Here is a 15,204-nt window from a genome sequence, read left to right as displayed (position 1 = left end):
TAATTGAATTAATTGTTTGATTTAACCTTATTAAAGAAAAAATGAATCAGGACACGCGTATGGCTAATATTGTCGCGTATGTAATGTATGATTAGGTAATTTGTACCCTACCCTTTACATATATATATATTTGAAACTTAAACTTCAAAAAAATTAGGAGTATATTTAGTGAGTGAGTTTTTGTTGTTCTAAAAAAAGTATATAAAGGGACTTTTGATTTAAAGTTCACATAGATTATCAAAACACATTCGCACAAATAAGGGCAGACCTACCTATGTTAGAGGGTGGGCGGCCACCCCCTTGAAAAATAAAGGATTTAGTGTTGTAAATACGTCAAAATCCCAAGCGCACCCCTTGATATTTTGTAATTGCACCCCTTAAACTTATCAAACCCTATAGGGGAGGACCTGCGTGTATGAAGAGAATGGAGTAAATATAACATCATTGGACTTTGTTTTTTGGCAGCTGCAAAGGTGTCTGGTTATTAGGGGTTGAACGTGAAGAAGAAACAACAGATGGGCTTGAAGTTGAACTTTTGATATCTATTTTCTACAGATTGGCTTATAATAGCATTTCTTTTACTTGAACAAGTAAAAGCCCATATCTATGAGCCTATAACTGTCATCATACATATCATACATGGTTATAACGGTGGGCTAAGAGTCTAGTAATCATCCAATTTAAAAAAATAAAAAACAAATACAAAGAAACCGATTTTTTTAGAACAATATATCTTTTCTATTATTATTTTATTTGATGTACTAAACAGGAAATGTACTTCATATTATTTTTCTTTACTTTATTTCCTCATTTGTAATCAGTTTAATTAATTTAAAGTTTTAGCAAATGATTCTAGTCCAGTACCTGGTTGATGCACCTGGGTTTTACCCATGGTACCCGAGTTCGATCCCCTCTCGAGGTAGCTCTCAACTCATCAAGCCCCATAGTTGGGGTGAGGTATCTGTGGGGTTTTTTCTTGGACGTCGGCCACTCTCTGATACCAGCTGAGGCACGGTTAAGACACTCACGTCTGGCCGGAGTGGGGCGACCGACCTCCCCAATGAGGGGGGTGCGGGGTGTCTCGCACCCAAAAACTGTATAACACCTTGCCGTTCAAAAAAAAAGTTAATTTAGAGTTTCATTTTATGATCAAGAAATATACATGATCAGACAATGTTTTTTATCATCAAGATGTATTTTAAAAATATAATATGGTAAAAAAAAACGTTATAATCAATCTTTATTAGTCTAAGTCCAAGTTATTATTACAAGTTGATAGTCGTTATTTTATTTTAGTAATTGATTGTAAAAAAAGTAACAAATACATAATTTGGCTCTGTTATTGTGTACGGATTTTTCTAATCGTTCAGCTTATTTGTCCATAATAGTAATGATGTTTTTTTATTTTTGTATCATATATTTATTATGTGACCAACCTAACGGTTGTCGTACTTTTGTTAATTATATTAAATTTGGTTTAATTATGACCCGATCCGACTTGAACCGGACCGAAAAAATTATTATATGCAATAGACAAACGACCTCTATAAATTTCTGCACCCTATAAAAATTTTCTGGGTCTGCCACTGCGCACAAAAACACCTAACTAGGTAAGAAAATATTATATAGTAACATTCTCAATGGCTTGTTGTAAGTCTGTTGAGGACCATTTGGATGAATTTAATTAATGGGTTCTTGATTTAGGGAATATAGAAGTGGTACCAGATATATATAGAAAGATATGGCTATAATATTCTTATCCTCATTACTAAATTCATTTGAGCATTTTGTCACACGTACATAACAAAGGCCTTTAAAGGATATCGTGTCCAGTTAAAAATTAATTAAGATGTTTAGGGTTGCAGCTACGAGCACAATAACTTATTCGGTGAACATAACACCATCATCAGCAATTTATAAGAAAACAGGAATGGATGTGTTGATGGTTTTAGACTGTTTAGATTAGATGATGCAAGTCCTAAAGTCACAGTGAGCACAAATGTGGTGGTTAAGGAAGGCACATGGATATGATTCAAAACTAAATATGCTCAGTATAATGACCAAAACATTAGGACAAGACTTAAAACTGGATTCAAGATCATTGCTGATGATGGTGAGATTAAAGAGGTTAAATTAATTAGACGACCTTCCTGATCGAGAAAGTCAGAAATCTTGGAACAAGCGCACCGTGCCATCATTCTTAGTCTTGATGATTATGTTCTTAGAGAAGTGACGAGTGCGACGACTACAGCCAGTGCTTGAACATTGAGCAAAGCTTGAAAGCTTGCACAATGCCAAGTTTCTTTCCGGTGTAATATATCTCAAGAAGCATTATACCCCTTTCAGGTGGTGTCAGCTCAACAACTTCAATAAGATGACTCTTGATCTTGAAAACATTAAAGTTGAGTTGGATAGAGCACAATCGAAGTAGAAGCCACAATCACACACGTTTTTTATATAATCCAGAGAAGCACTAAAGGCGGTGCAACTTCCGCCAAGTGCAAAACAACAACTACAAATTTGAAAGCCAAACTAGATATCAACTTGACACATGATGAATTCTATCAAGTTATGACTTCTAATATTACAAATCCACAAGTATCATGCAGAATATTATAGAGCACAAAAATGTGCACTGCAAAATCAGTTTGAATACAAAATCTCAAACATAAACATGCCATAACTTAGAACTGACTTAATAATAAAATATTTAACACAGTTTATTGGTCAGGTCGTGCATAGTTTAGATCGTCAAGTTCATCTCAAGAATATAAATGATCTGTTTTCAAAAGATTGAACGGTCCTTGTAAGAACATAACACAAACAGCAACAATATTCGATGGTCTCAAGCTTCAAACACTGGAAATGAAAACCTCACTAAAATGAAATTATTACTGCTTCAAAACCCACACCTTTCATTCATTGCAAATTTACATTAAATAGACTCTTAACAAACTAACCATGAAACACATTATCTCCTAAAACTCCTACATTTATGACGCGTTTTCTTGACCCACTAAACCTACACACGACTACTTAAAATCACTAATAAATATGTGACTTAGTAAACAAACTTCCTGCTGACCAACATCCACTTTTGACCCGTATCCATGACCTGCTTAGAACCTGTTAAGATTAACCCTACACTCACCTCCCTTACCCTTTACCTGTTTCTTCTTTCTTTCTTGGTGAAAAATAACTTTCTTTCTTGCTTCTTCTCTTTCTTGATCGGTTCACAAAGATCCGACTTGTTTCTTGCTCTTGCTTAGTCACTTGCTTGAAACTTTCTCTTGGTTGTTTTCATATTAACCCGTTTTGGCAGCCTATACAACATCTCACGGTACTTTTTCATCACCGGTACGCCACTTCCGGATAACCTAACACCTCTCTCTTCCCAATAACAGTCCTATACAGCAACACAGTAAATTAATTACATCAGTAGGTACATTACATAATGATTGTTCCTATACTTACAAGGGAACTAAAGCAAAATTTCTAAACAAACAGATATAGTGAAACTTCAGAAACAAAAGTCTCTTCAACCAGTTGAGTATCAATCTCTTGCGATACATGCTTAAAAACATACGCTGGAGGGTTTATGAACACACAAATTATCAAAACATTATGAAAACCATCTTGACATTGTAATGACCCACAGTACTCAAGTCACTTGAATTCTATATCATAGCTCTGTTTTCAATTGTCACTAGATGTATACATTATTTATACTTCTGAAGCTTGAACACCACAGTGCATATAACCAGGCCTGTTTTTACGCATATATAATTCTCGTGTTATATCCATGATTTATCATTTAGCATGCCTTACAGTTTTGTCAAGAATATATAGCATGTACAAATAATTACAATTTGACAACACTTGATCATTGTTACTGTATGTTTGCTACTGATCTAGGTAAGACATTGAATAAACAGACGTTCTTGACTGGTATACATGTTATGCTAGACCTTATTTTACGTTGTTGCTTAATTGGCATATTGTAGATTTTAAACAGTTTCAAAACAATATAAACCATACTTCATTTCTCATAGAAGTGGGTTTCATTGAAGCATTTCATCAAACAGATAGATGGTGTGCATAGCTGGTTTTCACATTGACATGATCAGTGTCGAAGAACCCATGACATTTATGCACAAAATGCAGAATATCCTTTTGGGACAAATCCCCATATAGGTTTCAAAAGTTGCGAGCGGGGCATGTGTCAAGTCACTATGGTGCATGCATTGTGTCCTTGGTGTTGGAACTAAATAAGACATTCAAGTAGGGACTAGTAATCTGTATCACAGGTCAAAATCATTTAATTTCTTATTTTTTTCAGGGGTTAGGGCAACCGTATATTATTAAAGAATCATACATAAATAGAGTAATTCAGAAAATTAATCATCTAGATACAAGCACTTTTGATTCAGAATAGACATAAATTATTTCTTTATGGTTACATTTATATGAGTAATTGTACCTCATGCAATGAAAGTTGTACCATGCTCTGTAACTGTGACATATGTGACTCTGGTATCTTTTGAATCACTAATTAACAACACTCCCTTTAAAATGTGATGTGTGTCTATATTTCGGGTAGTAGCTAAGTGAGCTAGTTAGTTAGTGTAGTTAAGTCGGTTAGTAGGTGCTCAAACACGTCAATGGTTCAGCTATGTATGATACTCATGTCTAATGAAATCTATTTACGCTCAAATCACTTTTTTCTCTTAGTTTTCGCTGATAATCACGCCATGTCACAAAATTACCAATATAATCAGGAGACAAAATCAAAAGACTATCTAACAGGTGACTTGATAACATACAATTCACCAAAAGTTAATATAAGGGTATGAAACCTGTTTGATTTCTGAAAGTGTAACAACCAACTTTTGAACTTTGAATTGATGTAAATCCATCTCATCACAGTTCTCACCCATTATTTAACTCTTATATGACCCGTTCAAAAGAGAACAAGTGAAAAGTAAATCCAAATGGGAAACAGGAACTCACAGAGGCATTTAATCAAACAGGAGGTGTGCATGATTATAAGTTGATGAAGTTCAAGAAAAGTTCAAAAATAACATGCTAATGAGAAAAAAAATCTTAAATTCGAAAGTGGTGTCAACCGCACCCGCGACCAACGAGAATCTTCCTTAAAATTATGTGTTTGCATCTAGGGGTGCTAAACGGGTCGTGTTCGCAGGTTGCCGGGTTCAACCCGACCCGAACCCGAAAATTTTAGACAAACCCGAACCCGAAAATCGTTTCATACATATGAACCCGAACCTGACCCGAATATTCGCAAACTGACCCGAACCCGACCCATTCAACCTGATTTTTTTTATCATTTTTATTTTTTTCCAGCAAATTAATACATTAAAATTAACATCTACTACGAAAAAACACAAATTAGATAATAAAATTACATTAAAATCATAAAATCTTATGTCAATTTCTATTTTTAATTTATAAACTATAGCATAAAATAGACATCAAATTTAATTTATAACATAAAACATATTGTAAAAAATATAATATTATAGAAATGGGTTAAACGGGTCAACCCGCCAACCCGATCGGGATGACCCGAACCTGACCTGTTTAGCTAAACGGGTTGACGGGTTCATCCTGAAACTGACCAGAACCCATTTAGAATAAACCCAAACCCGCGATTTCGTGTTAGGTTCGTGTCGTGTTTTTAGGTCGTGTCACAAATTGCATCCAATAATCAACAAGAATAAAACGAAGAAACGTGATAACAAAGTTGTTGTGTATATATATGGCTTGAAAATCGATTTGCTTTCAAGTGCATTTCCAAAAACCCACAATTGGATAAAGATGAAACCGAGGGTGTGTGAATAAAAATTATACCTGGTAATTGGGCAGGTCGTGTCAGGTGATCAGGTGACGGGTCAGAACAGGTTGGGTCGAGATGAGTTCGGGTCAGAAAGGTCATTTAAAGAAAGGGGTTCTTTTGGTTCTGGTGAGAACGGGTTTTGACACAAATGTGTTCTTATCAGAACGGGTTTGTTACTGTAGGTAAACACTGATGTTGCTCTTTCTTCCCTGGTAATCTTTTAGTAAGTCCTCAAAACATATTTTTGACAGTATATAATATAAATTTTCTGATATATTTATTCTTACAAAACTATTAAAAGTTTAAAATTCACAAGAATACACTCATTATCTGTGTTGAATTTAACTGGTGTTAATCTCCGTCCATCCATAAACTCTTCATGATTGACTTTCTTCCCTGGTACTTGTGCGTGAAGCTCAATCACCTTCTGATATCTGCATGTGATTACATACTTAGCCACATTTAAGAGGCAAACTTTCACCGAAGATTTAAGGGTTTATATTTCTTTAAATCGTGTTACGATTATCTTTCCACTTTTAACTTATGCATTACAATGAAGCATAAGAAGCTCGTAACTTACTCTTTAGGGCATGCACATTCATTTTAAGTGCGGAAACATGGATATGGTTAGGGGTGTGCAAAATTACCCATAACCGAAAACAACCTAAGTCCAAACCGTATTCACAACCAAAAAATGTTCTGAAATGTTTTTCAAATAATCGGTTCGGTTCCAAACCGTATCCAAGTGTTATTCGGTTTTTGGTTCAGTTATCAGTACCGCAACTCTTGCTTACCTAGATAAGCGACCCAAATTCAATCGAGTACACAGAATTATAAGTGTTTTAATCGTTCAATCGTTTATCGGTTTAGTTGGTTGAATTCGGTTCAATTAGACACATCTCTATAGCCGAGTAAACTCCATTAGGTGTTACCTACATAGAATATCAACAGGAACTTATGATATAACGATTTTGTAGCATACACCTTGTTTTAAGTGAATGAATGTGGATCATGTTTGGTTTGTTGAATAAGTAATTTAAATTCATCTTAGAAAATGAAAGCAATAACTGAATATATTTATCCATCAATTTTAGTTGTTAATTACAAGTAACATCATACATGGAGTTTATTTTCTTTTCACACATTGATCAAATAATATTATTATTGTTTTATTTTTGTGTTAATATTAATGTTGATCTCCCCTCTTCCTCTTCCTCTTCCTTTATTGTTTTATTTTTGTTTTAATGTTAATGTTGATCTCCCCTCTTCCTTTCACATCAAACCCACTTTCCCTCACATTTATCGTTTTAATTTATATACTAAAACCAAAATCACACATTCGTCAAAAATCAAACCAAACAATGTTAATTTGATACAAATCAAAGACATTGTAAAAATTCTTATAAATTATAAGATGTATCCACTACATATCAAATAAAATATTCATGCAAATTATAATTATAACGTGTTTTCTCTTATTATTATTTTTCATAAATGATTATATGAACATGTAAGAACTAGGAAGTTTCTAATAATACTTCTAGTGTTCAACTATAAAAAAGACTACGCGTTACACTATATAATAGGAAGCTTCTTGTAACAATTACTTCAATTTTTCAAATATAAAAAGACTAAACGTTAAGTTGACCTTGACTTCTCATAGCTTACTCACAATATATACACTCATATCATCCAAACTCATCAGACCCTATTCTACCGGAGAACCTTCTTCTCCGGCTAAAAATGAGTTACAGCGGCTACTCTCCAGCTCCCTCGGCAACATTCGAACGCTCGCCCAGCATCGATCCCACGAAGCACGTCAGCTACATATCCAAGCCAACAGCTCCGATCGCCTCATCTGTTCATAATGGACACTCCGAACCTCAGTTGACCGCAACTAGTCAGAGCTTGGTGCCTCCGGGACAAGAAGATGTACGCCAACCGATGAAGTCAGCTAATCAGATTAGCGACAGTGGGTTGAATTCAACCAGTTATAGTCAACCACCGGGGCGTTCAGGTGAAGTGCACAATAACATGTCTGCAAATGAAGTCGCCAGCAAAGTTGCTAGTGAAGCAAAAGCGCCCACGTTCACCCCTATTGTTGAACGAGATCAGAGTAACAAGGGAGAATCGGATGAAGCTGAGGGGGATAATGATAATCAACAACAGGAGCATGTCGGAGTGAGTATGGTTGGAAAGAAGTTTAAGCCGGTTAACCCGGAGGCATACTATGTGGAGGATGATGATGATGAATATTAGATGATCCATCTTACTGATTTTAATTTGTGTTATTTGTTTGCTTTAAATGTGAGATCAAAAGAAAATTCGTATTTGTATTTCTCTTCAGTGAATGGGTTAATGTAAGTTCTAGATTTGTTTAATTGTTAGACACTAATGATTGTTGTTTTGGTCAACATATGAACAATTATTTTTATGGGAACGATTCTGACATGTTGTAGGAGTCATATGGTATGTAAACATAGTATAGATGCGGGTTAGTGACTAGTCTAAAGCCTAAACGGGTTCGCGTTAGTCTTGTGTCAACTATGTGAATACGTTTAGCTAAACGGGTCAACACCAGGTTGTGTTGACCCAGTCGTCTGCAACAAACACCTTGCTGCATGGTTGATCCAATTCCCCAGCCCTCATCACTTGGCTATAGGGCCTGTATGGATGTCCAAGATCAGACCACACACACCAGCCCTCTGCGACCTTTTTTATTTCTTTGTTTTTTTTTATATCACAGTTATTGTTGATGATTTGTCAATCAGTTCTATGTAATTTTATGATTTGTCACATGTCGATTATCTAAGAAAATAGTTGGAGGATGCTATTTCCAAGTTGTTCGCACTGATTTTATGTGTATTTAATGGTCTATTTCATTTTTATGACTAGAAAATGGTGGGTTGGGTCAGGTTGTGTAACAGGTCAAAACTAACAGGGCAGGTTGGGTTGGGTTGGGTTGGGTTGGGTTGTGTTGTGTTGTGTTGGGTTGGGTTGGGTTGGGTTGGGTTGGGTTGTGTAAAGTATCAAATTGGGTTCGTCTCTGAATGGGCAGCTCTTTGAAAAACATGTCAAATGGATTCGAGTCAAAACAGGTTGGGTCAGAGCGGGTTCGCATGCTATGTTTGTTTTTATGGAGGTTAGTGGCGATGGTTGTGTTGGCGGCATGGCTACTGCTGTGGTGGCACCGATGACGACTGATAGATGACTCTTTTTTGCTTTAACAGCACATAGATCGCCACAGCGTAATGCATCACATGGATCACTGAGGTGGATTAACATCCTATAATCCGGATTGCCAACCTGGCAGGTGACACAATGCCTTGCATTTTGTCTAAGAGCATGTGTAATGGGGCTGTATATGGCGCCCTTTTCCTTCATAACGCCCCCATAGCGCCCCGAACACCACTACGGGGGGCGTTATGGGGTAAAAAATTTCTCCTCCCGTTATATATTTCGCGGCGCCATGTTTGTTGTTTCTTTTCTCTCCACTCACACATACATATATATATATACATATATATGTATAGTTTAAGGGTTTATTAATTAATTGGGTAATGATTAGGCGGGGGCTTTATGACTACGGGCTTAAATGCATAAGGCCCCATAACGCCCACACGCTGACGTGGCGCGCCACGTGTCGCATAACGCCCACAAAGGGGCGTTATGACTACGGATGGCCTAACAAAAGAATAACCAAGACTTTTGTGAATCAAATAATAAGCCCAATTTGATTTCCTAGTTGACTTTTGCTTCTAACCTGAATTTACCATATCAACATTAAGGTTTCCTGCCACATAGATCAGATGTTGGCTAGCAGCAATATGATTTTGACTATTCCAACTGTTGTTGACTTTGACCCTCCACCCATTGATTCCTAGCTCTATGTGTCATTGGAACAGTAGTTTTTGCAGTTTCTTATATTAATTCATTTTGTGCTTATTGCTTATCCCTGTGGAACCGGTAGTGTGGTGCCTCTTATAACATAATTCGCAATGAAAAAAAGTGTTTTGGGATGTTTGGGTGTGTAAGATAGCGCTTACTCCCGTGGTGGAACCGAAGTGACAATGTGATAGTGACTGTACAAGATAGTGTTTTGTGTATCCTTTTGCTGTTTGAAGTTGTAACATAACTGTATATTGTGATATATTGTTATAAAGTGATTACTCTTTTGCTTTGTTCCATTATGTTTTTAGTTGTAGATATAACTGTGAATCGGACTTACCCGAGACGTGTAGCGTTTCTTTCGAAAATGCTAAAGATGATCTCATGAACTTTGAAGTAACAATGATGACGGATACTGTTTGTAAGTACATCTTCAATTTCTTAATCTTAACTTATTTATTTGTTTTAGAGGCGTCATCTTTATATTTAATTGTAAGTTCTAGATTTGTATTTGTATTTTTCTTCAGTGAATGGGTTGAAAGTTCTAGATTTGTTTAATTGTTAGACACTGATGATTGTTGTTTTGCTCAACGTTTAAACAATTATTTAGTTGATAACTTCGGTTCACTTTTTTCAACAAAATTTGCATTTTAATTTTTCAGATTAGGACCGGCAATTTGTTGACACAACACAACACGAATCCATTACGAAATATGCGGGTTAGTGACTAGTCTAAATCCTAAACGGGTTCGCGTTAGACTTGTGTTAAAAGTAATGGTTCTATATCTAATTCATGTCATTAACATATTATTCATATTGTTATTCATATTGGGCTGATGTATTGTTATTTATTCTTATTGGGCTTTGTATATCTGTTGGGCCTTTGGGTCCGGTTCAAGTTGTTGCAAAGTTGTTGGTTTGTTGTTCAGGTTGTTGTGGGCCAAGGGCCATGTGAGATCTTATGAGAAGTTCAGGGGCTTATATGAAACATTCTATTTGCCTTGATATATAATGGATGTGAGAGAAAGATCAGTTCAGTTGTTCTAGATATTTCTTAGGGTTTCATCACATCTCTCCGTATTCGCTTAGTTCATCGGTGATCTGGGTTGTTCGTGTGAAGATCTGATCATCAAGCTGTCTTCAAGCTGTTGAAGAGTTTCATCAGTTTTATAGATCTCTGTTAAAGAGATCATAGTTGTATTTGAGATCTTGTTGATCTCTGTTTGTTTCTTTTGTATTTTTTGTTTGTATTTCTTCGTTCATATTCAACAGATTATCTAATCTGTTGAATCTGTACTTTGTATTACACAGATCTCAGATATTAGAGATCTAGGGTTTGGTTGGGTACTTTTTTGGTTTGGGTTAATAATAGATTTTGTCACGTTTTTTGTCGCTACATCTTGTGTGATTATTCTGTTAGTGTTAGATCTATACCATTTTACATGGTATCAGAGCTTTCAAGCTCTTGTATACAGATCTAAGACTTCCGCTGTTAGATCTTGTTTGTTTGATCTGTTCTGATATTTTGTTTGTTCTTGTAGATCTGTGGTGTTTGTGTTATCTGATCTTGGGAGTGAATCGGTGTGGATCTTGACACTGTTCTTGGGATTTGTGAGAAGACTGCGTTGGTCTCTGAAACCCTAGAAGGATTCAGAGCAAACCAACCAGTGTTTGTTCATTGTTGTTGGTGATTGACGTGTAACCCTAGAAGGTTACAGTCTTCATCTTGTGTGAAGACTTTGCACCCACTGTGAGATCTTTCCTTCTCTGTAGTTTACTGTTTTTGTTGGTTGATTAGTTGAAGTCGGGGTAGTGAGGACCGGCACTTTTATTTGATATTGGTATTTGTCTCATTTGGTTTGTTTCTTGTTGGTTCTTGTGGTCTATGTTTTGATTGTGGTGGTGATTATCTAGATTGGCTCCTGTATTAAGACCTGTCCAGGCACTATAAGTGATGAACCTGGAATCTGGACACTGATACAGCTTCGCCTTAGGGTTGTGTGTTGTCTTTTGTTCTTGATTCATTATCTGTGTATCTGTTCTGTGTTGATTTTGATTGCTAGTTATTTGTAGAATATTGTTGTCATGGGAGAACCAGATTCAAACGCTGGCGCATCTCAGACTTTGATTAGTAAGTTGGATATTGGAGATCCTTTGTATCTTCATCCTAGTGATTCTAGTGCTCTTACTATTGTTAGTGTTAAGTTGAAGGGTACTGAAAACTATTCTGTGTGGTCTACTTCTATGAAATTAGCTTTAGAAGCCAAGAATAAGTTTGGTTTTGTTGATGGTAAATGTGAAAGATCCACAGAGGATCATGTTCTTGCTAGTCAGTGGGATAGGTGTAACTCAGTTGTTTTAACTTGGCTTTTGAATTCTGTTTCTGAGGAGTTATTTTTGGGTCAAGTGTTTTCTACACTTGCCTCAGAGGTTTGGGAAGATTTAAAAGAAACCTATGACAAGATAGATGGTTCTGTGGTTTATGATTTGTTCAAAAAAATTAACTGTATTTCTCAAAATGGTTCAACTGTGGCTGAATATTATAACAGGCTTACTACTATGTGGAAACAATTTGATGCTATGCTCAAACTGCCCACATGTTCATGTAAGGCTGCAAAAGATTATAATGATTTCTCAATGCTAATAAAACTAATGCAATTTCTTATGGGGTTGGATGATGTTTATCAACCAGTAAGAACAAATCTGTTAACCAGAGAAGTTTTTCCATCTGTCAAGGTTGCATTTTCTGTTGTGTCTAGAGAGGAGTCACATAGAATGTCAAGTGGTAGTGGATCAAAAGGTCAAAGTGTTTCTTTTGCTTCTAAGTCAAACCAGTCTTTTGAATCAAGAAAAAAAACATCTAATCAAAGAGGACCTAACCCTGCTTTAAAATGTACACATTGTAATATGTTAGGTCACACTGTTGATAGATGTTTTGAACTAGTTGGTTATCCTCCTAATTTTAGAAAAAGAACTAATAATACTTCTGGTAAAGCTAGTGTAAATGGTAAATCTCATGCTGCTATTGGGTCATCTTCTAGTATGTCTACTTCTGGTTTGCCTTTTACACTTGAACAGATAGCTAAGTTGTTAAACTTAGTTGGTGATAAGTCTGCAAATGTTGCTAGTTCTGGAGTGGAGTCAACAAATGTAGGGGGTGAGTCCTGCTTTGTTAATAGTGGTGTTAGCTGTTCTAGCTCTATGTTTTTTGAAGGGATAATGAGTTGGATAGTTGACTCTGGGGCTAGTCAACATATGGTAAACAGTGATAAAGATATGTTTAACACAATTGATGTTTCTGACTTTGACCTTACAGTAGGTCATCCTAATGGAACAAATGTTAAGGTTTTGAAAATAGGAAATGTCAAGTTAATGAATGGTGTTATTCTACAAGATGTTTTCTATGTCCCAGGTTATCATGTCAACTTGTTATCTGTTCATAGGCTAGCTAAGGATAATAATATTACTGTTGTGTTTAAAGAAGATAGTTGTGTATTACAGGATTCCAAATCAAGGAGAATCCTGGTGACTGGTAGTCAAGATAGTGGTCTGTATTTTGTGGGAAAATATGGTAATTCTGTGAATGTTTGTTTTAATAGTTTTGTTAAGTCTGGGTTATGGCATAGTAGATTGGGTCATCCATCTGATCAAGTGCTAGCTGTGTTAAAAGATAAGTTTGGTGTTAAAAATGTTGATCATGGTCTGTGTGATGTGTGTCACAGGGCTAAACAAGTTAGAGTGCCATTTCCTCTTAGTGAACATAAGTCAACATCTATAGGAGATTTAGTTCATCTTGATGTATGGGGACCATATAAAGTTTCAAGTTATGAAGGCTATAAATATTTTCTAACCATTGTTGATGATTTTCCAAGAACTGTCTGGTGCTACATGTTAACAAGTAAAACAGAAGTTTTTGAAAATCTGTGTAGTTTTTATGAACTTGTTTTAACTCGTTTGAGAAAAAAATTAAGGTGTTTAGGAGTGATAATGGTACTGAGTTTGTAAATAATCAAATGAATGTGTTTTGTAAAAACAAAGGAATATTACATCAAACTTCATGTCCTTATACACCACAACAAAATGGTGTGGTGGAAAGGAAACATAGGCATCTTTTGAACACAGCTAGAACTTTAATGTTTCAAAGTGGTTTACCTTTGAAGTACCGGTCTGATTGTGTATTGACTGCTGTTTATTTGATTAACAGGTTACCCTCTTCTGTGTTAGGTGGTAAGAGTCCTTATGAAGTAGTTTATGGTTTTAAGCCCTCATTTGATCACTTAAGGAACTTTGGATGTCTTTGTTTTAGTACTGTCTTGTCTGAAACTGATAAATTCATGCTGATAAGTGTGTATTTGTTGGTTATTCAAACATGAAAAAGGGTTACAAATTACTGAGTTTAGATAATAGAAAAGTATTTTTTTTCTAGAGATGTAAAATTTTATGAGAATGTGTACCCTTTCAAATCTAATTTGGTTAAAAGTCAAGAATTAATAAATACAACAGATTTAAACCATATAAATTTTTTTGACTTAACTGAAACAAATATACCTGAAGTTCCTAATGTTCCCAATGATGAAGAGGGTACAACTGGTGCTCAAGATCACTGCAATGATGATCAGCAGCCAGTGTCACCTTCTACATCTGCCACTGCCCAAAATGTTGAGAATGTTAATTCTGAAAGTGGGCAGTTGGGTAGTAGTAGTGTAGGTAATGTTGGCAGGGCAGAGGACACTGTAGTTCATGATGAGACCAACCTATCTGAGGGACAGTCAGTTAGGAAATCTTCTAGGAAAGTTGTTTTTCCACAAAGGTTTAATGAGTTTGTTGTTGAAGGAAAAGTAAAATATGGAATTGAAAAGGTTGTTAACTATGCTTGTTTATCTGTTGACAATTTGTGTTTAGTTTCTTCTTTAAACAAGTCTGTTGAGCCTAACTCTTATAATGAGGCTATTAGAGATCCTAGGTGGATAGAAGCTATGAATCAAGAGATGGAAGCTCTTAATAGAAATAATACATGGGTTGTTGTTGATTTACCTAAAGGTAGGAAACCCATAGGCTGTAAATGGGTATACAAAATAAAATATAAGGCCAATGGGGAGGTTGAGAGATATAAGGCCAGGCTGGTTGCAAAGGGTTTCAACCAAAAGGAGGGAATTGATTTTGGAGAAACCTTTTCTCCAGTAGTTAAAATGGTAACTGTTAGAATTGTTTTGATAATAGCTGTAAATAATGGGTGGCCTTTGTATCAGCTTGATATAAACAATGCCTTCTTGTATGGTTCTTTATCTGAAGATGTGTATATGACATTACCTTTAGGTTATTTCAATGAAGATAAAAATAAGGTGTGTAAGCTTGTTAAGTCCCTTTATGGACTTAAACAAGCACCTAGGAAATGGAATGTAAAACTGTCTTTTGTGTTGCTTGATATGGGTTTTACCCAAAGTTTATGTGATCACTCT

This window comes from Helianthus annuus, chromosome 11, assembly GCF_002127325.2.
Source record: "Helianthus annuus cultivar XRQ/B chromosome 11, HanXRQr2.0-SUNRISE, whole genome shotgun sequence".
Taxonomy (NCBI): Eukaryota; Viridiplantae; Streptophyta; class Magnoliopsida; order Asterales; family Asteraceae; genus Helianthus; species Helianthus annuus.
The sequence above is the reverse complement of the archived record's forward strand: the minus strand, read 5'-3'. Positions refer to the sequence as shown.